A 25,054-nucleotide genomic window follows, 5' to 3' on the forward strand; every position below is an offset into this window, starting at 1 on the left:
AAATTCCATTGATTTATCGACATAAGCAGTACATAATCATTGTGTATGTATTACGAAGACCTCATCACATGGAAAACAATGCATCCATGTGTATATATTTAGCGGCTACACTGGTGAGCGTCGGTCCTAAACAAATGGTTTTTTTACCCCTTTCCACGACGGCATTTGGAACCATCGCCAAGTGAGTGTGTGCGATAGGGTGTCCTTCCCACACAACCCAGAAATCATCGAGGATAGGCCCTCCTGGGACCCAGGCTGGGACCGTGTGCAATCGGGCGAGGCATCGAAACACAATCATTTCCGTAGGTATGTACATCCCACATGGTGAATCCTAGAAATCATTTCCGTAGGTAAGCACATCCCACATGATGAATCCCAGAAATCATTTCCGTAGGTATGTACATCCCACAAAATATTCCGAGAAAATCATTTCCGTAGGTATGTACATCCCACACGGTGAATCCCAGAAAAACATTTCTGTTCATATGTATATCACACACAGTCAATCCAAGGAATACGTTTTCGTTCTTATGTACATCCCACACAGTCAATCCAGGGAAAACGTTTCCGTTTGGATGTAAATCCCACACAGTTTTATGTGTAGGCTTGTGTGTGAAATATGTAACTATCACACACGGTCTTCCTTGGATAACTGTTTGCGTTTATCAACTATATCACACACAATTTGATGAAGAAAACTGTGTGGCATTGGGCTATCCATCGCAACTGCTTTTACTGCTAGAACCGTTTGCAAAGGTCCATGACACATTTAGCATGTTTATTAGTTTACAATTAATAATTCCAGTATTACGCAAATTCACATTTCATATCGAACAACTGTTTGCCAATTTCATATCAGGCACTAAATATATTATAACATCATAGTACGGTAGCTACATGAAAACAACACAGTACAACATATAGCTAGTTCAACTTCATAAGAACAATATATTCTTTTCCCTAATCGAGATCTTCCAGGCTCGTCTTATCTACATCTGCTTTTAGTTTAGTAAGAACCCGTTTTGCATGGGCCAACTAGGAAAGTGCCTCCTCCTTCGCCAACACCATCTTAGCAAAGTCTTTAAAAAAATTTGAGCTCATTCTCCACCTTCAACTTTTTATCCCGCATCTTGAAATATGCTTCAGCGTTGACAAGACTTTCTCTAAGCCTAGCTGTGTTCACTTCCTCATACATGCTCCAGAGCTTCGTTAGGCACATCTTCAAAGACTATGGCCACTCTTGATCAACCCACTCCAAGTAAGAACACTTCCGTTCAGCCTATAATATTTAAAACTAGATCAGTAACAATTGAGGGGGAAATGGGTTTATAGCAACATATAAAATCACCCATGCTTATTTTGAAAAACTGAAGAAACATGTTAATTATGACATATCTTGTCAAAAAGATCAATGTGCAAATGAAATAATTGGTACTGAGACAACAATCAAATTCTGGAACATCAGAAGCTATAATTAACTAAAACGACGCTACAAGTTCTTACTCATGTACAATAAATAACAAATTGAACATTTGATGAGGAAGGTAAATATAACTGCAACAGCATAGCGATAGTGTTTGGATGACCGCAAATTGATACTTACAGGTGTGTACATGCACAAATTTAGTAACATAGAACTAATAGCACTAAGGTCGTCCACTATGTTTGCCAAAATTGGTGTAAAGACAACTGTTGCTACATCTTGCACCGCTGCCCTGAACTGGCCAGCCGATGCAGCGGAAAAAAATCAGGGACCCTGACTCCGAAGCACGTAGTTGCTCTGATGCCCAATTCCTTCGTGCCATAAAGATTTAGTATTTACTTCTTGGCTGCTTGGATGTGTGGACCGAAGTTGGCTGCACAAACTGCTGAAGCGGTGCCAAATAATTTTCTAATGGCACCGCTAATGAGATGGCAACAATTTAAGATACTAGTTACAAACTGTGACACTGTCTTAGGATGCGTTTGGTTGAAGGTGTGGTATGAATGGGTTGGGACCGTGACAGTGTCTGAATCACATCTAACAAATGATTTGTAACAACGGAAGAGGGTCTAACCTTCTCTGCACATGCCAGAAACTTCCTCCCAGTGTCCATAGAATCAAACACAAGTAGCTTCACGCATGGAGATTGATGGTGACAACGAGCAGATAGATCATCAGCCACCCCGCTCCATTAGTTGCCACTTATGGTCTTAGGGAGCTACAAGAGGAAGAAACGACTCAAATTGACCTCCGGGTAAAAATCCTTCATTCCAAGTCATAGCCCGAGAGAGAGAAGAGAGGCATACCCGGGTGGTGAAGGAGTAGTCGCCGGAGGAGGAACCGCTGGAGATGTCTTTGAAGAAGACCATGGCGACCCCGGCGGTAGGATGCGAGACAGCGAGAGCGAGGAAGGGGCTATAGCTTAGCAAGGAAGGAAGGAAGGAGGAAACATGGGAAATGTGACTTGTGGTCGGGGAGAAAAGGGGGTGGGGAAGGGGGGAAGGTGGGCGGGGGTAGATATTTTGGCGGTAGGACAAAAGTTTGGAAATGTGGAGGGAAACTTTGCGTGCGGTGCCGTCGGACCATACACTTTGAATGATTGTGTGCATCGCAAATGATTCTTCTGCTTTACGCGCATGGGATGAGTTTGATAATTCAAATTTTGGTCTCAAGGCATGGGCACATTCACTTTGAACGCGCGTGGTGCCGCCGGACCATTCACTTTGAACGATTGTGTGCATAGCAAACGATACTTCTGCTTTATGCGCATGGGATGAGTTTGATAATTCAAATTTTGGTGAAAATTTTCCCGGGTACGTCATTGCATAGTTTAACATCGCTTGCTAATTTGGGCACACAAAAGAGCGTACAGTAGACAGACCACACTTACTGAATCGAGCAATTTCAGTAATTACACAGAGCCAGTTGACCTAAACATTGCTCTGAGAAAAGACCAACATTAAAAACAAAGCCTAAGTACGCATAATTAAAAATCCGCCACCGCGCCGGCCTATGCATCGCCGGTGTGAGATGAGATGCCGATGACTTGTCCTGGCGACATGCCGTGGTCGGTGGACTCCGCGTCCCCCCTGCTGAAGTCCACTGCATACTCGTCCTCGTCCTCGTCCTCGGCGCCGCCCTCAAGGTTGTAGGACTCGTAGTAGTGGCTGTGCCAGAGCTCGCGTTGGTACTCCACCACCAATTCCTCGACGGACAGACTCTTCTCTACCTCGACCTCGGCCACGCGCAACTCCTCCTCCCGGCGCTCCTTGATCTCCGCCACCTCCTGCATCTCCAACTCCCGCTTAGCGACCTCATGAGGAAGTAGGTGCTCAATGGCCACCGCCGCCTTTTCAGACGTGGGTTGCATGTCGGAGTCCGAGGTGGCCTGGAATATCTTGGCGTAGATGGCCTCGACCCGGGCCAGGGCGACATCGGTGACCTGACGACAGCTCGATCTAGCACTCTCGACGTTTGCAGCCGCCATCGCAGCAGGAGCTGCAGCCATCTCGGCTGCTGCAGCTGCCCAGTCGACTGCCGCAGACGCCCTCTCAGGGGAAGTGGCCGCACTCAATGCGGATGCGGCGGCACTCTTGGTGTAGGCGGCCGCGCTCTTGGCGCAGACGACAGTGCTCGGGGGGACACGGCCATCGTACGGGCCTTCATGAAGCGTTTCCACGGCGTGTTCTTTGCAAGAAGGGGTGCGGGAATGGGGATCGGGATTAGTGGATTCGGGGGTTGCCAGCACTAGAGCAGACGAGCCGGCGAAGCTTACAGATGGAAACTTAAATAGACCCAGATATTTTCATCGCAAACGTTTCCTAGAAAACAACTGTGTGTGATGTTGTAGATGTTTTTTATTAGATGTGAAAGACGAATTTGGAATAAAGTGCCAACGGATGGTATTTTAAATGAACGAGGAATTTTGTAGTACTAATACAACTATCATGTCAAATTTTGGAAAATTTCAGGGGTCATTTGACCTTCTAAGACATTTAAGTGATTTTCTAGCCATTTAATGACCATAATTGAAATTTGAACTACATGTACATGCAACAACTAACCATAACGGTTTGAAAACTCATATTTCATGTACCTGTGTGCGATTTAATTCCATGTGCAGTAAATTGGAAGGAATTTTGAAACATATTGGTCTAATGGCTATGACCCAATTAAGCATGGAGTGACATGGCATTTTAATTCCAAAAAATAAAAAAATCAGAAACACATGAAACCTTGGTTGATGTAATGTCATGCCACCAAGATGATGTGGTAAACAAATTGGCATGTTTGACCAAAGTTTGGAAACACACCCCGCACAAACCGGAGCAACTCACTAGAAGGCTCGTGGTTCCGAGAGGGAATAATGCATGTTTGATGGAGAACGGGAGATAGCTTCCTCTTACGGCCTTCAAATTTTGTTCTACGTCTAACATGCACTACTACAACTGTAATGTGAATTTTTTGAAAATTCCAAGGGTCATTTGACCTTTTAAAGACATTTAAGTGATTCTCTAGCCATTTAATGACCGTAATTCAAATTTGAACTACATCTACATGCAACGCGTAACCGAAGCGGTTTGAAAAATCATATTTGTGTACTTGTGTGCGAGTTAATTCCATGTACTCGTATGCATGGAGTGGCATGGTATTTTAATTCCCAAAAAATCAGAAACAGATGAAACCTTGGTTGATGTAATGACATGCCACCAAGATGATGTGGTAAAGGAATTGGCATGTTTGACAAAACTTCGGACACACACCCCTCACAAACCGGAGCAACTCGCTAGAAGGTTCATGGTTCCAAGAGAGAACAATGCATGTTTGATGACGAACGAGAGATAGCTTCCTCTTACGGCCTTCAAATTTTTTCTACGTCTAACGTGCACCACTACAACTGTAATGTGAAATTTTGGAAAATTCTATGGGTCATTTGACCTTTTAAAGACATTTAAGTGATTTTCTAACCATTTAATGACCGTAATTCAAATTTGAACTACAACTACATGCAACGCTAACCAAAACATTTTGAAAAATCATATATGTGTACTTGTGTGTGAGTTAATTCCATCTGCAGTAAATTAGAAGGAATTTTCAAATATATTGGTGTCACGACAAGGACACATGCATACGTATGCATGGAGCGACATGGCATCTTAATTCAGAAAATAGAAAAATGATGAGAAACACATGAAACCTTGGTTGATGTAATGTCATGCCACCAAGATGATGTGGTAAAGAAATTGGCATGTTTGACGAACATTTGGACACGCACCCTTCATAAACCGGAGCAACTCGCTAGAAGGTTCGTGGTTCCGAGAGGGAATAATGCATGTTTGATGATGAACGCGAGATAGCTTCCTCTTACGACCTTCAAATTTTTTCCTACGTTTAACGTGCACTAATACAACTATCTTGTGAAAAATTGGTAAATTTCAGGGGTCATTTGACCTTTTAAAGACATTAAGTGATTTTCTAACCATTTAATGACCTTAATTCAAATTTGTACTACATCTACATGCAACGCTTAACCATAACGGTTTGAAAAATCATATTTTTGTGTACTTGGGTGCGAGTTAATTCCATGTGCACTAAATTCGAAGGAATTTTCAAACATATTGGTGTCAACGCATGGGCACATGCTTGGAGTGCATGCCAAGGCATTTTAATTCCAAAAAATTAAAAAAAAGATTAGAAAACATGAAACCTTGCTTGATTTAATGCCATGCCACCAAGATGATGTGGTAAAGAAATAAGCATGTTTGACGAAAGTTTGGACACATACCCCTCACAAACCGGAGCAACTCGCTAGAAGGTTCATGGTTCTAAGAGGGAACAATCCATGTTTGATGACAAACGAGAGATAGCTTCCTCTTACGGCCTTGAAATTTCTTCAACATCTAACATGCACTACTACAACTGTAATGTGAAATTTTGGAAAATTCTACGGTTCATTTGACGTTTCAAAGACATTTAAGTGATTTTCTAACCATCTAATACCCGTAATTCAAATTTGAACTGCATCTACATGCAATGCCTAACCAAAACGGTTCGAAAAATTATATCTGTGTACTTGTGTGCGAGTCAATTTTATCTGTAGTAAATTAGAAGGAATTATCAAACATATTGGTCTCACGACATGGACACATGCATACGTATGCATGGAGTGACATGGCATTTTAATTCAAAAAATAGAAAAATGATCAGAAACACATGAAACCTTGGTTGATGTAATTTCATGCCACCAAGATGATGTGGTAAAGAAATTGGCATGTTTGACGAACATTTGGACACACGCCCCTCACAAACCGGAGCAACTTGCTAGAAGGTTCGTGGTTCTGAGAGGGAACAGTGCATGTTTGATGACGAACGGGAGATAGCTTCCGCTTACGGCCTTCAAATTTTTTCCTACGTTTAACGTGCGCTAATACAACTGTCATGTGAAAATTTGGTAAATTTTAAGGGTCATTTCACCTTCTAAAGATATTTAAGTGATTTTCTAACCATTTAATGACCATAATTCAAATTTGAACTACATCTACATGCAATGCCTAACCAAAACGGTTTGAAAAGTCATATTTTTGTGTACTTGTGTGCGAGTTAATTCCATGTGCAGTAAATTCGAATGAATTTTCAAACATATTGGTGTCAAGGCATGGGCACATGCATGGAGTGCATGCCATGGCAATTTAGTTCCAAAAAATTTAAAAAATGATCAGAAAAACATGAAGCCTTGTTTGATTTAATGTCATGCCACCAAGATGATGTGGTAAAAAAATTGGCCTGTTTGACGAAAGTTTGGACACACACCCCTCACAATCCAGAGCAACTCACTAGAAGGTTCATGGTCCCGAGAGGGAACAATGCATGTTTGCTGACGGACGGGAGATAGCTTCCTCTTACGGCCTTCAAATTTTTCCTACATTTGAAGTGCACTAATACAACTGTCATGTGAAAATTTGGAAATTTTCAGGGGTCATTTGACCTTTTAAAGACATTTAAATGATTTTCTAACCCTTTAATGACCGTAATTCAAATTTGAACTACATTTACATGCAACACCTAACCTAAACGGTTTGAAAAATCATATTTTGTGTACTTGTGTGCGAGTTAATAAATCATCGAACGATGTAAATATCTCGTGTTCAAAAAAGATAATGTAAAGACACGATTGGCACTCTATCTCTCGGCTCGAGGTTTGGTAGGTGATTGGCGGGGATTATTAATCAGACACGGTTCTGTATTGGAAACCGTGAGCTATTATGTTCACACACGGATTTGCTGCGGGAATTGTGTGTAATTCAAACTACAGTACTGGCGACCGGCGCGTGTACTGTCCCCGTCGATCTAGATTCCGGCCGCCAATAAATACTACCTTGCTCACGTCTTCCCGCCTACATTCTCATCTACATCCTCCCCTCGCTCGCCCTCTCTCTCTCTCTCCCTCTCTCTCAAATCTCTCCCATGGCACCGCCGGTATGCCCACGCGCCGACGAGGAGTCGCCGCCCCCCGAGGATGCTCACTCGATTAGCAGCGACGAGGACTCCTACGCGCCGCCTGACTAGGATGCGCCGGACCCCCCAACTTTGGATTGGTTTTGGGGCCAGTACAATCTTTGTCTGTGGAAGTCGCTGCCGCCGGCTGAGAAAGCCAGGCAAGTGGTGTTCAAGAAGAAGATGGCGGAGGAGTAAGCCAGGTACCAGGCGGCCTGTGAAGCCCGTGATGCCACCTGGAAAAAGGAGTCGGAGGAGCTTTGGGGGCGGGCGCGTCGTCGTGCCGAGGAGGTGTATGAAGACGGATACTTCGCGAGGAAGGTCATAGGCACTGGGCGCCTCGTCGCTGCATGGAGGTGGGCCGATAAGCTCCAGCGTGCCACCGACGAGGAGCTCTGGTGGGCGCCCGACGAAATGGCAAGATCGAACGCGCGCGTCCGCCAGCAAGAGGCAGATCGGTACGTCAAGCGCTGCGAGGCGGAGGAGTCGGAGTACTGCCTCCGCACTGGGAAGACGTCGCGCACCAAGGAGCTGCTGGCGAGGGCCTGCTGTCATACTGGCCCTAGGAGGGATTATTACTTTTAGTATTGTTCATTTTCAATTTTATGCATTGTACCTAGTAGTTAAGTATCATCACGTATATGTGATGATATTTTATATATATTCTGTGATGATCTAATGAACAATATATACAATATATATATATATATATATATATATATATATATATTATGAATTCCATTTTCTATCTGTTTTTGTATACTAATTTGAATCTAGCTGTTATCATCCACATATACAAAATGGAAAGCGTATATACACATATTGAAACAGAGTAATACTATGATTGCTATGAATACAAAGCTATCCACATCGAAACAACTTTTCAAAATATAATGCGTCCATGAGACCATGACCAACAGCCCTTGCCTAGGATAGCTCTTGGCTCTGCCTGAACTTGTGCAGGCGTTCGTCCAAGCGGTCGACACGCTCGCGGTACATCTGGAGCGCGATCCCGAACTCCAAGTTGGCTATTTCATCGGAGATCACCAGCTCGAGGATGCGACGGCCATGTTCCTCTACTACGCCTAGGTGGACACCTGGGCAAGGAGGCGATCGAGCCTACGGACCAGTGGCATCCAACGGGCCACGGACAAGGCGAATGGTGGCACCCATGTGAACGGCACGACGGGCGTCCGGTGCAAGTACAGCGTGGCCGGCATCTGGTGCAAGTACAGCGCTGAGGGCCTCTGCCCACTCCTGGCGAGGAATGGGGGTACTGACGGGACGTGTACCCAGTTGCGACGCCGTGTCGACAGCAGGCAAGTGCCGATGGATCCGCTCTTGCAGTGCGGCGCACCGCGCCTCTCGCTCTGCGACGCACCAACGGTCTTGCCGTGCGGCGAGCCGCAGCCTATGGGCGCGGACGCGCCATCGATCATGTTGTGCGGTGAGTTGTAGCCTGTCGGCCCTGACATGCCTATCTTGATCTGCAGTGCTCAAGCGCCATGCGCCAAAGGTCTTCTCAACCCTGGCGATGACGCACATCACAGCATCATCCATCGCGTTGCCGGGGAGCGCCTCGGCCTTGGCGGGCCGTGCTGCCTGCTTGTTTTCCTCGTCGACGAGTTTGATGGCAGAGGCGGCACTTTGGTGGGTTGGCATGCTTGGAAAAGGTGGATGTGCTACAGGCTGCGCTTGTCGCCTCCGTGCGTCGTGCGCCCCCTATGCGCAATATAGCAGGGTGGCGGGAAACATGTGAGGAAATGGCGGGAAACGGTGGTGTGTTCATAAAATGCAATCAATTAATGGAAACTTAGCATCGAGCTAGCACAAGAAGTAGATGATGATCAGATGAACACGAACCACACTAGGGATCCCGTCGGTGATGAATTCATCAATCCCAAATGGTTGAATACTAGCAAGCGTTTGCCCACAACACACGGCCTATTCCATCACAAATAGGTCGGCTGGATCAACTGTATGCCACGTATCGCACATTGTCAAAAAGTAATGCAGTAGACCTTCTTTAGCATGTGTTAAAAAATAAAAAAATAAAAAAACAAGGACCTCGAGGTTAAATTAGCTGAGGGAATGGGGCATTTCGGTCACAACTTCCCATCCAGTCACCCATCTGATGGCTGCTCCAGCCTGAGCACGCTTAACTTGATAGTTTTTTTACATGAGCTACTGGTGGAACAGCTAGTCCTTGCTGATAGGAATGCCTCTTCGCATCCTTATGGCGTATCCGGATGACCGCTTGTCCCACAATGGCCAATAGATGTTGTGTAGACAGAGCATATCACATACGTCTTATTAGAAGCAATCGTCTACATTATTATCGGTCTTCGCACACATTTATGATTACAGACCTGTTTGCCGCGTATCACACACATCTTGTTATATTGAATCGTTTCTGTTCTCTTGCCTAATCACAAATAGTTCATCCGAGTGAACCGTATGATGTACATCGCACACACCTTGATCGGGTTGTCCGTTTCTTTTGTGTTACCTAATCACAATCAGTTCATCCGAGTGAACCGTATGATGTACATCACACACACCTTCATTTGGCTGCCTGCTTCTTTTGTTCCTCCTCATCGCAAACAGTTAATTGAAATAAACCATATGCCCTTCATCGCGCACGCAACTAAAACCTGAACCGTGTTTGATGCATCCGTCATCGCAAACGTTTTATACATTTCTGATGGTTTTCCTACACCATCGTTTGCGATCATTGCATCGCACATAGTTTCTCGAAGGGTCTCTGATCATATTGTCGCGTTAGCAACATCCTGTAGTACTGGTAACTCTCACTCCTTGTTACACGAAATACCATGCCGAAATCTTCATTATCACCAATTGGCTTGATGTAGTGATTCAGGAAGAATTTACTGATAAATCTCCTAACTACTAGCAATTCATCAGCGGGGAGTGATTCAAGGGTCATCGGTTCAGAGATGAGTTGTAGGATTTTTAAGATCAGAATGTGTCGTACGAGTGGAGTAGAAGATATTAATTAAGATACATACTTACTGCTACTAATTTGCGAGCATCGTCACAACAATTAGTTGATTTGCAGATGAAGATCATATGTTTGAAAATATAGTATCCACAAAGGTTGGCCGCTGCTTGTTGCTGAAGACACTGAATTTTTGTACATAATTAGTCATGTATTTGCCCTGTTAGGAACAACCTAACTGGTGTCAGATGTAAAAAATATTCTTTGGAAAGAAATAGAAAGAGGTTTATTTAAAAACTTGAACATTTGACTAGCGTAAGAAAAGGTATTTGCAAACTTTTGGATGCATTTCTCAAAAATAACGGATTCCGGTGTCTTACCAAAGAAATGATCTTGTGCTCTAGAGGTAGTTCCCTCTTGAACTGGTTCCCTGGTTTAGTTTTGCACGAAGAGAACACACTGGAAATGAAGATTAATTTTCACGTACTCAATTCTTGAACCAGATATGAATGCAAATTTCAACATCATTGAATTTCATATGAATGCAAATTGCAACTCAATTCTTGAAGACGCGTTAGATCCTAATGCTTTATTGACTCCCTGAGAGAATCCAGGTAGTAAACTCTATTCGTCTTTGGAACAATAACTACTAAGATCCAGTGAATGCTATATATTAAGAAAACTATGAACTTGCGAACTATGTCGAAATCTAAAAGATGATCAATGTATGCGTGGTTTTTTATGTGACTTACCCTTCATGATATGGCTAGAGAAATATTCTACATGGGGCGTGGAACCCATGATACTGGCGACCTTGTTAATGACCCACTCCTATTCATCCTTATCATGTAATAATGTGCCATTTGCTACTGCAGGATCTATGAAATACACTCTCTCCCTTTTTCTTCTGTGCGCGATCAATCCCCTGAGAGGAATACAATATAGTTAGCATCTTTTCATTTGCAACCTTGTATGAAGAAGTTGATCAGAGTTTGTGAAGTACATACAAAATCCAGCATCTAACAAGAGTGCCATCAAGCACATTGAAGTTGAAGAAGGGATGTAAGTCCTTGAAACCCACACTGATCGAACCCAGATCATGGAGGAAATGATCTCCGCCACAGTGGACTACCAGAACCTTATGACCTTTTGACATTTGATCCATGCAATATTTATGTAATATGCGACAGCTAGAGCTACACTCCTCAAAGTATTCGCCAACAAGAATTGGCCGCCATGGACGTAATTGCATGCTTGAAGTATGTCTGGTTTATGTTTAGCAAGCATCCTATCGAATTCCTTATTGTTCAGGCTATCAGAACCAATATCACTCTCTGATTCAAACATCTTGCTGGTAATTTGGTTCTGGGCGATGAGTGCTTTAACTGAGAGGCTATCATGCTCATTCCTCCTCAGTCTCGGGGCCCCATTCCTCGGGGGTGCAACCTTTTTGCCCGCTTCCTTCTTGGTACTTGAAGCACTTCTGGTGCAAGGTCTGGATGGTTGAAAGGCAGAATGTTGGGCAGACAATGAAGCGACGAGGACTACTGAGTAAACAGTTTGGCTATGCTAGACTGCTGAGCTAGCAGTGCTGTTGTGATGGATTGCTGGGCTGTGGGAGGAGAGGCATCGAACTACAGACCAGACATTGAAGCTATGTCGGGTTTCTGCGTAGGTGGTGCCAACTTGTCGGTGTGCTATGGAGGTTGTGCCAACATGTTGGTTTGCTGAGCAGGCAGTACCGACACATCAGTATGTTAATCACGTCGCTACGAACCGACAGACTGATGAGCAGTTGGTTCCAGAACTTTGGACTACTTAGCATGCAATTTTGAAGCATCACACTGCTTAGCGGTACGCTCCACCAGGTTAGTCTATTGAGCATGCAGTGCTGCTGAGTCTCCCGTTGCAGCTTTAGTGGCCAGCATCTGAACTGGTGGTGCATCTTCAGAAGTTGTAGGCCTTGCCACTAGTTTCTCAGAGGTGGACGATGACATGGCATGTATGGCATAAAGTCGGGCGGGTTGATCGCATGTTGATGCATCAGTCGTCGGATTACAATTATTAGGTTCCTCAGGAGAACCACACGAGAGTTGCTGTGGCAAGGAGAGAGTCACCTGTTGAAGGGCGACATTGGTTGCTCTTGGCGGGGCTTGAGGGATATCATCCTTGAAGTCTATTCCCTTTCGTGGTCACTGGATATGATGTAACAATGTTTCTCCTAAGGCCCTCTGCCCATCATAAATCCTCTATATCTCTTAGTGTTAGTCTTTTGCATCATCTATGACTCCTCAATTTCCTTTTGAAGCCCTGGATACATGTCCCTCCTAAACCTTTCATACAATTGATTATGCTTTTGTTCACTCCTCGCTTTTTTCATGGAGAGCCTCTCTTCTTTTCTGATTTTGAAAGGCCTCTTTTGTGGGACATTGACACCTATACCCCTTACATAGCCAGGGGGCTCTTTTGTTTGCAGAGTATCAGACAAAATGTCACATGGCCCTGAGTTCCTGTAGAACCTTCCAGGGAAGTTGGAAGCCTTTACCATCACACGATACACTTCTTTCTCATGTGAATTTTCAAAGTAATAAGTTCTATCGTGACATGTCCTTGCACGTTCTCGAAAGTAGTATCTAGCGCGTTCGCCCTTCATTTCACTAAAGGCCTATTTCCCACCCATAGCTACTACTCCCTCCGTCCCAAAATATAAGAACGTTTTTAACAGTAGCATAGTATCAAAAACGTTCTTATATTCTGGGACGGAGGGAGTACTTCTTTATCCTCCTGGTCCCATATCGGTTTCATGCCATAGTATCCTGCCACACCAATACGGTGTGTGTGTGTGTGTGTGTGTGTTCCTCTTTTGAAGTTCCGATCGCTTGGCACTCTTCTGAGTAAACTCTGTAATTACCCTGACCCTTTTGAATTCTGCCAAGTCTGCCTTTGTAATATGGGGGTATGCAGGGATCGGGTACTTGCCTTCACTCATGTGTTTCTTGTACAACACATGCTTATAGTTTCTCCAAGCATCCCTGGCCTTCTTTAGTGCAGCGTGTTCCACCTGCATTCTCCATGGCTCTTTGAGATTTAGGTCAGTTCTTCATTGAACTTGGTAGCAAGTGCATGTGCAGATAAGATTTAGGTACACTACGGTGCCACTCTTGGAGATCCTGGTCGGCCGAGAGTATTTCACCCCACTTGTCTTTCTGTGCATCTTCGTTGGCCTGTAGTTGTTGCTGCTTCCATTTCATACTTCGGACGGTGGCTGCACGGCGCCGCCGTAAGTATTCTTGCTCAAAGGGGTATTCGGGGACTATATAGTCCTTGGTACGGAGGATCTCATCTTCCTCGGATTTAGGTAAGTAATTTTCATTGATAACCCACAAGTATAGGGGATCGCAATACTTTTCGAGGGTAAAGTATTTAACCCAAATTTATAGATTCGACACAAGGGGAGCCAAAGAATATTTGAAGGTATTATCAGCTGAGTTGTCAATTCAACCACACCTGGAGATTAATTATCTACAGCAAAGTGATCAACAGCAAAGTAGTTTGATAGTTTTGATAGTAGCGACAGTAGCAATGGTAACCGTAACAGTGATAGCAATAGTTTGTAACAAGTGTAATAGTGATGATGGCAGTAGTAACTTAGCAAAAACAATAAGGATAACTGCATAGGCATTCTATCGGTCACTTGTTGGATGATATTCATCATGAGACAGTTATAACCTAGGGCGATACGGCACTAGCTCCAGTTCATCGATATAATGTAGGCATGTATTCCGTAAATAGTCATACGTGCTTTATTAAATGAACTTGCATGATATCTTTTGTCCTACTCTCCCATGGCAGTGGGGTCCATATTGGAAACTAAGGGATATTAAGGCCTCCTTTTAATAGAGAACTGGAACAAAGCAGTAACACATAGTGGATACATGAACTCCTCAAACTATGGTCGTCACCGGGAGTGGGCCCTGTTGTTGTCGCTCCGGGGTTGCCGGGTCATAACCGTACTAGGTGACTATAACTTGCAAGATCGGATCTAAAACATGGATACAATGATGAATTCATAAACGGTTCAGATCTGAAATCATGCCACCCGGGCCCAAAGTGACAAGCATTAAGCATGGCAAAGTCATAGCAACATCTATCTAAGAACATAGTGGATACTAGGGATCAGGCCCTAACAGAACTAACTCGATTACATGATGAATCTCATCCAACTCCTTACTGACCAGTGAGCCTACGAAGGAATTACTCACTCCCGGTGGGGAGCATCATGGAATTGGCGATGGAGAAGGGTTGGTGATGATGAAGAACGAAGGTCCCCCTCTCTGGAGCCCCAAACGGACTCTAGATCTTCCCTCCTAAGGAAGAACAGGGCTTGGTGGCGGCTCTGTCTCGTGGATCGCGATAATTCTTTCTCCCTAATTTTTTTGGAATAATGTGAATTTATAGTATCAGTGGGGGTCATCAGCGGGGCCACTAGGTGGTACAACCCACCTGGGCATGCCAGGAGAGGGGGCCGCACCCTGGTGGGTTGTGCCCACCCAGGGGCCCCTCTCTGGTCGGTCTTGGCTCCAGAAATTCTTATTATTGGTATAACAAATCCTCAAAAAGTTTCGTTCCATTCCGAGAACTTTTATTTCTGCACAAAAACAACACCATGGTAGTTCTGCTGAAAATAGCGTCAGTCCGGGGTTAGTTTCATTCAAATCATGCAAATTAGAGTCCAAAACAAGAGGAAAAGTGTGAGAAAAGGTAGATACGTTGGAGACGTATCAACTCCCACAAGCTTAAACATTTGCTTGTCATCAAGCAATTTAGTTGATAAACTGAATGTGAGAAAGAAAAACTTTTACAAACTCTTTTGCTCTTGTTTGCATAAATAAGCTTAAACAACACCCGGGTTTTCAACCAACATTATAACTAACCATGTCAACAATAACTCTTAAAGATTATAATGATCCATATCAATGACATAATCAGCTAGCGAGCAATAATAAGATATCTCAAACAGCAACACGTTGTCAAAACAACCATGATATAATATGACAATAATGGTATCTCGTTAGCCCTTTCTGAGACCGCAAAACATAAATGCAGATCACCTCCGAAGTTCAAGTACTGGCTAAACATTGTAATTCATGGTAGAAAAGATCCACTCATGATGCACCCAACATTAGCTATACACAATGCATAAATCATGACCGCTGTGCTCTACTCAGTTTCTGGTGCTTGTTTATAGAAGGTGATGACACAACATAAAACTAAATAGAAAGTCCCTTCACAGAGGGATGCAGTGATTTGCAGAGGTACCAGAGCTTAGTTTTTAAAAAAGAGATAAATGATATTTTGAGACATGCACCCTTATCATTCACATCACGACCATCAGTTATCAACATCTTCCATGCTAAGCACACTAGTGGCGGTCCCCAAGCGGAAAGTAAAGGTTTTGACTCCATTGGTAGTTTTTGTTTGATTATGTAAGAGATGGACTTTTTTTGTATTTTGCAGTTTGGGACTGGGCATCCCTATTACCGCCCATTTCCTCGTGCGATGGCGAGTGAATAAACACTCGACCTGAGGATAACATGCTTAGCATAGAAGGTATCGACCACCTCCTGTCGTTCCATGAACGATCCAGGCAAACAAAATGGATAATTCTTTTAGAAGTGTTTAGAGGTGGCACACAAAAATTTACTTAGGAGGAAAGGGTAATACCATATATAGGTAGGTATGGTGGGTTCATCTGGAATAACTTTGGGTTCAAGGTTTTTGATGTTCAAGCAGAATTCCCACTTAGTACAGGCGAAGGCTAGCAATTTAAGATTGGGAGGCGGCCAGCTAGAGAGCAACAACGATCATAACCATGAATATAAACATTATAGATGCTATGTTGGTTTTGATTCAACTACATGCATGAACATGTACCAAGTCAAGCCACTTGAACATTCGAAGGAGGATACCATATCATCATACAACATCACAGTCATCTTAACGCTATGTTGATATCCAAGATAAATCATTATTAACTCTCAGATACTTATGCATGGCATGAGAAACTATAATCTCTAATTATCATTGCAACATGTTTAGTCATAATGGACTGAAGCATGGGCACTAGGTTAAACATATTTACACAGACAAGATGAGTCGTGTTCATTCCAGTTTCTCTTTGCCACGGCCAGTTCATCGGATGTCGTCCTTATTGCCTTTCACTTGCACGATCGAATAATATGAAAATAATAATAGTGCAAGAGTGCCATGGACTAAGATGGAATCTGCAAAACATTATTCAATAGGAGAAGACAAGGTAAAATGGGCTCTTATTAGTTCAACAGTTATTCAAATGAGAGCCACTCAACATTTTCATCATGGTCTTCTCCTCGGTACAACTCGAATAAAAGAAAAGAAATTCATAGAAACACACTGAAATATTTTTGGAGTTTTTGGTTTTTCTTCAACAAGCAAATAATAATAAAAAACGATAAAAACTATTTACACTGGAAAGCTCCCAACAAGCAAAATAAGAACAAGGAAATCTTTTTGGATTTTCTTTTTAGTACTAATAATAAGCATGCACAGAAAGTAAATTACTACAACTTTTTTTTGTTTTTTCTAAAGTTTTTCAAACACACAAGTAGAAAGCAAGAAAATAAATCTAAGCATGGATGATACAATCGAAAAGTGTGAACACCAACAGATAGAATGATACGTGAAAACGAATATAATGTCGATGAGAAACACGTACTCCCCCAAGCTTAGGATTTTGTCCTAAGTTGGTAGTGAATCAGTAGCCTAGAGGGTTGTAGTCAGCATGGTAGCTCACAGAGGCTCTCGGGGCGGAGGCCTCAGCACGTCGTGCCGCTAATACTGCTGCATTGTGAGCTCGGGCCTCGCTCTTAAGAACAAAATATCTTCCCTTGATGTGATAATCAAAGAGAGCAGGCGCAGGCAAATATGTGTCCACAACATGTGATTGGTTAAACAACAAATTATAAGTGAAGTTATCAGCCCTCCCCTTGAGAATCTTATGCTCCTATAAGGCATCAAATCTAAATATCGAGTGGGTAGGATAGGGTCAAAGGGCAAAGGTGAAACACCCAGTCCTCATGTTAAACGTGTGGCATAAATTCCACCATAGAACCAGCCACTTCTGGCATTATGTTGAAGTCTACATGCAACAATCGCTCCAAGGTTGTAATTCCTTTCACTAGTGAGAGCGGTGCGAATGAGGCTCAAGTCTGGCGAACAAAGTATGCTATAGTCTTGCTTGCCAACTATGCATTTCCCGTTAAATAATGCAAGGTACTAAATTGCGGGAAAAGTGAATGCTCTTTATTCTTCCTTGCCTTACTCCCCTATTTTCACCGTAACAAAGGCTAGTCGAGAAGGTCTCATACTCAGCCTTTGCTATCTCATCAAGCGAACCCCAAAATGGAAGTTTGCAATGGTAAGCAAAATTTTCTAGTGGAATAGTAAAGGGTTCATCATAAAGCATAAAAGACACCCTAGACTCACATGGAAAATATTTAAATCCTTTGACAAATGATTCATGAGAAGGTGGCGCTGTTCACACTTATCTGAGAGGTAGGGACCAAGAACAACATTATGAACATATTGCTCAAATTCCTCTTTGATGCCCACCTGCATCATATACTCATCGCACGGCCATAAGCATGTTTTGGTGGCTGCATCTCGCGTGGAACTTTCACTTCGTTCATCGTAAGACCAGCGGGTAGAACTATCACTAGAGGATGCCCCCGGGGATCGTCTCCTTGAAGAACTCCTTCCAAATAGGTTCATCATGGCCGCGTACAATTTTCTGAAAATAAAATTTTTGGAGTGACAAAAATTTGTCAACAAAACTTTGTAAGATTGATAGCAACTACTCATAGGGATACATAGAGGCCATAGCAAGCATTCAAACTACTTAGAACACTAACAATTTAACATGCAAGCACATCTACAATAGCACCAAGAGTAGCTAATTATTCAATGTATAAACCACTAAAACAAAAACTAATTGGACAAATGGGGAGTCACATACCAAGCAACAATCTCCTGAAACAGTTTCGGAAATGGAGCTTCGAGCAAAGAGATCGAAATTGGCAGCAAAATGAGCAAGAACATGGGAGAGAGAGCAAGGGTGATTTTTTTCTGGAGGTAGGTGACAATGTGAGCTAAAGACATAAGTGAGGGGCCCACATGGGGACCACAACCCCCCAGGGCGCGCCAGGGGGTGCTGGCGCACCCAGGTGGGTTGTGCCCACCTGGTGCACCCCCTTTGGTTATTTTTGCACCAAAAATTCTTAAATATTCAGGAACAAATCATATAAAATTTCATGGCATTCTGAGAACTTTTATTTCTGGGTCATTTTTTTATTGCACGGGAAATTCAGGAAACAGACAAAACATGGCATTTTCTTTTATTTAACTAATAAAAATAGAGAATAAAAAGTAGGGACAGAAAGTAGTGCTTACTAAATTCATCAACTTTGTACCGTTCAAAAATGATTCAATAATAAGGTTGATCAAGTCTTATTAACAACCACTTTCGATTAGCATGAAACTGAAGAACTTTCGTAAATCACTAAGTTACCTCAATGGGGATATGCAGTTCCCCAACAATAGGTATTTCATATTTCTTTTTGACAGTAGGTAGAGGTATTTGAAAACTTCCAATAGTGATTGTCGGAGATTTTTCAATAACATTAATACCATTCACTTGGTATTGTTACTTTGGAAAGTGCACCGTATGCTCATTACCATTGATATGAAAAGTGACCTTTCTTTCATTGCAATCAATAACAGCCCCTGCAGTATTCAAGAAGGGTCTACCAAGGATAATCGACATGTTGTCGTCCTCGGGCATCTCAAGTATAACAAAGTCAGTCAAAATAGTAACATTTGCAACAACAACGGGCACATCCTCACAGATACCGATAGGTATGGCAGTTGATTTGTCAGCCATTTGCAAAGAAATTTCAGTACGTGTGAGTTTATTCAAGTCAAGTCTTTTATACAAAGACAAAGGCATAACACCAACACGAGGTCCTAAATCACACAAAGAAGTTTTCACATAATTCTTTTTGATAGAGCAAGGTATATGATACGTCTCCGTCGTATCTACTTTTCCAAACACTTTTGCCCTTGTTTTGGACTCTAACTTGCATGATTTGAATGGAACTAACCCGGACTGACGTTGTTTTCAGCAGAATTACCATGGTGTTATTTATGTGCAGAAACAAAAGTTCTCTCAATGACCTGAAACTTCACGGAACAACTTTTCAGAAAATATAAAAAATCCTTGCAAAAGATGAAGGCCAGGGAGGCCACCACCTGTCCACGAGGGTGGGGGCGCGCCTACCCCCCTAGGGCGCGCCCCCTACCTCATGGCCCCCCTGGAGCTCCTTCGACTCCAACTCCAACTCTATATATTGTGTTTCGGGGAGAAAAAATAAGAGAGAAGAATTCATCGCGTTTTACGATACGGAGCCGCCGCCAAGCCCTAAAACCTCTCGGGAGGGCTGATCTGGAGTTCGTTCGGGGCTCCGGAGAGGGGGATCCATCGCCATCGTCATCATCAACCATCCTCGATCACCAATTTCATGATGCTCACCGCCATGCGTGAGTAATTCCATTGTAGGCTTGCTGGACGGTGATGGGTTGGATGGGATCTATCATGTAATCGAGGTAGTTTTGTTAGGGTTTGATCCCTAGTATCCACTATGTTCTGAGAATGATGTTGCTATGACTTTGCTATGCTTAATGCTTGTCACTAGGGCCCGAGTGCCATGATTTCAGATCTGAACCTATTATGTTTTCATCAATATATGAGAGTTCTAGATCCTATCTTGCAAGTCTATAGTCACCTATTATGTGTTATGATCCGTTAACCCCGAAGTGACAATAATCGGGATACTTACCGGTGCTGACCGTAGTTTGAGGAGTTCATGTATTCAGTATGTGTAATGGTTTGTTCCGGTACTCTATTAAAAGGAGGCCTTAATATCCCTTAGTTTCCGTAAGGAGCCCGCTGCCACGGGAGGGTAGGATAAAAGATGGCATGCAAGTTCTTTTCCATAAGCACGTATGACTATATTCGGAATACATGCCTACATTACATTGATGAACTGGAGCTAGTTCTGTGTCACCCTAGGTTATGATTGTTACATGATGAACCGCATCCGACATAATTCTCCATCACTGATCCATTGCCTATGAGCTTTCCATATATTGTTCTTTGCTTATTTACTTTTCCGTTGCTATTGCTATCATCACTACAAAATACCAAAAACACTACTTTTGTTACCGTTACCTTTTGCTATCGTTACCACTGCTATCATATTACTTTGCTACTAAACACTTTGCTGCAGATATTAAGTTTCCAGGTGTGGTTGAATTGACAACTCAGCTGGTAATACTTGAGAATATTCTTTGGCTCCCCTTGTGTTGAATCAATAAATTTGGGCTGAATACTCTACCCTCGAAAACTATTGCGATCCCCTATACTTGTGGGTTATCAGTATAGTTGGTATTCCCAGATCTCCAAGTTTTTTAGGTACTGTATCTTTAAAAGTACAATTATCAAGCATAGTGGAGATTTCAGCTTCCAGTATTTTTCTTTTATTTGCGATGATGTCTTTCATATACTTTGCATAAGGAGGCATTTTCAGGATTTCAGTCAAGCGAGTACGCAAAAAGACTGGCCTCAGCATTTCAACAAAGCGTTCAAATTCTTCATCATCATTCTTTTTAGTTGACTTGGGTGGAATAGGCATAGGTTTTTGAACCCACGGTTCTCTTTCTTTACCATGTTTTCTAGCAACAAAGTCTCTTTTGTCATATCTTTTATTTTTAGGTTGTGGGTTATCAAGATCAATAGGTGGTTCTATCTCAACATCATTATATGGTTCTTTATCATTGGTTGGTTGAGAGTCTTCATGAACCTCATCATTATCTTTTTCATTATCATTATGTGAGTGTTCATTACCATATTGAGTTGCAGCATCTGAGATAGAAACTTCATTTTCATTATCAGGAGGTTTCTCTATTTTAGGTTCACTAGAAGTGTGCAAAGTCTTGTCATTTTTCTTTTTCTTTTTCTTTCTAGAAGGACTAGGTGCACTAGTGTTATCTCTTTGTGAATCTTTTTCAATTCTTTTAGGGTGTCCCTCGGGATAAAGTGGTTCCTGAGTCATTTTACCTCCTCTAGTTGCAACTCTAACAGCAAATTCATGCATATTATGATTCATTTCATCAAGCAATTCTCTTTGAGATTTAGCAACTTGTTCTAGTTGGGTTTGAACCATAGAAGCATGTTTTCCAACACCTCTAACATCATTTGATATTCTAAATAACAAGTCACTCAAAAGATCAATCATATCAGAATTATATTTCAATTGTTTCATAACATTTGCATTGAAGTGATCTTGTTTCCTAATGTAGTTTTCAAACTCATAAAGGCATTGACTAGGATGCATATTGTGAGGATTATCATTCTCATTATCATTTTCATTAAACTTCATAAGAGAATTTACCTCTACCACCTTAGGCATTGGTGGTGTATTAAGCCCATGCATTTCTTCAATAGGAGGTAAATTTTTAACATCCTCAGCTTTAATACCTTTTTTCCTTCATAGATTTCTTTGCATCTTGCATATCTTCAGGACTGAGATATAATATACCCCTCTTCTTCGGAGTGGGTTTAGGCGGTGGTTTAGGAATAGTACAATCATCATAATTTTGCAATATGTTATTCAATAATTCGTCCCCTGAAAACACAACCAGCACAACTATCTAGGAAGTCCCTAGGAGCATCGATTAGTCCATTATAGAAGATATCAAGTATTTCATTTTTCTTAAGAGGATGATCAGGCAAAGCATTAAGAAATTGGTAAAGCCTCCCCCAAGCTTGTGGGAGACTCTCTTCTTTAGTTTGCAAAAAGTTAAATATTTCCTGTAAGGCAGCTTGTTTCATATGAGCAGGAAAATATTTTTCAAAGAAGTAATAAACCATATCGTCGGGACTATGCACACAACTAGGAGCAAGAGTATTGTACCAAGCTTTAGCATCACCCTTTAATGAGAAAGGAAATAATTTGAGAATAAAGTAATAGCAAGTTTTCTCATCATGAGTAAAAAGGGTGGCTATATCATTCAACTTAGTAAGATGTGCCACAACAGTTTCAGTTTCATAACCATGGAAAGGATCAGATTCAACCAGAGTAATTAGCTCTGGGTCGACAGAGAATTCGTAATCCTTATCATCAATAAAGATAGATGAAGTAGCAAACTTAGGATCACATTTCGTTCTAGCATTCAGAGATTTTTCTTTATACTTTTGTAGTAATTTCTCTAGATCATCTCTATCATTACAAGCAAGAATATCTCTATTTGCTTGTTCACTCATAACATAACCTTCCGGTATCTTAGGCAATTCATATCTAGGAAGGCTAGTTCTAGCATGTGTTTCAGGAGTTTCAGTTTCAAGCTCATCATCAGATTCAACAGCATCATGTTGTATAACTCTAGCAATTTGTTTATCAAGAAATTCACCAAGTGGCACATCATCATTATCAAGCAAGGTACTAGCATCATCATAAGAATCATGCATAGTAGAAGTAGCATCATCAATAACTTGCAACATATTAGAATTAATAGCATGTTGTGGTGTTGCAAGTTTACTCATAATAGAAGGTGAATCTAAAGCAGAACTAGATGGCAGTTCCTTACCTCCCCTCGTCTTAGAGGGATAAATCTTAGTCTTTGGATCCTTCAGATTCTTCATAGTGATAATATGATAATAATCCCAAGTGACTCAACAAATATAGCTACGCTCCCCGGCAACGGCGCCAGAAAAAGGTCTTGATAACCCACAAGTATAGGGGATCACAACAGTTTTCGAGGGTAAAGTATTTAACCCAAATTTATTGATTCGACACAAGGGAAGCCAAATAATATTTGAAGGTATTAGCAGCTGAGTTGTGAATTCAACCACACCTGGTGATTAATTATCTGCAGCAAAGTGATCAGTAGCAAAGTGATTAGTAGCAAAGTAGTTTGATAGTTTTGATAGTAGCGATAGTAGCAATGGTAACATTAATAGTGATAGAAGTAGTTTGTAACAAGTATAACAGTGATGATAGCAGTAGTAACTTAGAAGAAACAATAAGGATAAATTCGTAGGCATTGGATCAGTGACTTTTTGGATGATATTCATCATGAGACAGTTATAACCTAGGGCGATACGGCACTAGCTCTAGTTCATCGATATAATGTAAGCATGTATTCCGTAAATAGTCATGCGTGCTTTATTAAAAGAACTTGCATGACATATTTTGTCCTACTCTCCCATGGCAGCGGGGTCCATATTGAAAACTAAGGGATATTAAGGCCTCCTTTTAATAGAGAATCGGAACAAAGCATTAACAAATAGTGAATACATGAACTCCTCAAACTACGGTCATCACCGGGAGTGGGCCCGTTTGTTGTCACTCCGGGGTTGCCGGATCATAACCGTAGTAGGTGACTATAACTTGCAAGATCGGGTCTAAAACATGGATATAATGATGAATTCATAAACGGTTCAGATCTGAAATCATGGCACCCGGGCCCAAAGTGACAAGCATTAAGCTTGGCAAAGTCATAGCAACATCCATCTAAGAACATAGTGGATACTAGGGATCATGCCCTAACAAAACTAACTCAATTACATGATGAATCTCATCCAACTCCTCACCGACCAGCGAGCCTATGAAGGAATTACTCACTCTTGGTGGGGAGCATCATGGAATTGGCGATTGAGAAGGGTTGGTGATGACGAAGAACGAAGAGCCCCTCTCCAGAGCCCCAAACGGACTCCAGATCTGCCCTCCCGAGGAAGAACAAGTCTTGGCGGCGGTTCCTTCTCATGGATCACGATAATTCTTTCTCCCTGATTTTTTTCTGGAATAACGTGAGTTTATAGTATCAGGGGGGTCATCAGCGGGTCCACCAGGTGGGTACAACCCACCTGGGCGCACCAGGAGAGGGGGCGCGCCCTGGTGGGTTGTGACCACCTAGGGGCCCCCTCTGGCGGGTCTTGGCTCCAGATCTTCTTATTATAAGTATAAAAAATCCTCAAAAAGTTTCGTTCCATTCCGAAAACTTTTATTTCTAAACAAAAACAACACCATGGTAGTTCTGCTGAAAACAGCGTTAGTACGAGGTTAGTTTCATTCAAATCATGCAAATTAGAGTCCAAAGCAAGAAGAAAAGCATGAGAAAGAGTAGATACGTTATAGACGTATCCGTCGTCATCCCCTTCAAAGAGGTCGTTGACGCCCAGGTCTTTGGGGATTCCTTTGGAGCTGGCGTGTTGCTCTAGGGAGGCTTGAAAATCCTCTCCTGGATTGTCAGCCTCTTCGACTACCATGCCGCCATTATCAACGGTGGCGTTGTTCCCACCGGGGTCTGTCGGTGTACAAAAGTAGGGGCTCTCCTTTTGCACCCCTTTACTTGTGCACGGGAAGTCAGAGCGGCGCCCACGGCCACACTAAGCAGGGCAGAGGAGGGATGCCGGAGCACAAGACGACCAGAAGAACGCCAAGACCAGAGACGCAAAGAGAGCA

This window comes from Triticum dicoccoides, chromosome 5A, assembly GCF_002162155.2.
Source record: "Triticum dicoccoides isolate Atlit2015 ecotype Zavitan chromosome 5A, WEW_v2.0, whole genome shotgun sequence".
Classification (NCBI taxonomy): Eukaryota; Viridiplantae; Streptophyta; class Magnoliopsida; order Poales; family Poaceae; genus Triticum; species Triticum dicoccoides.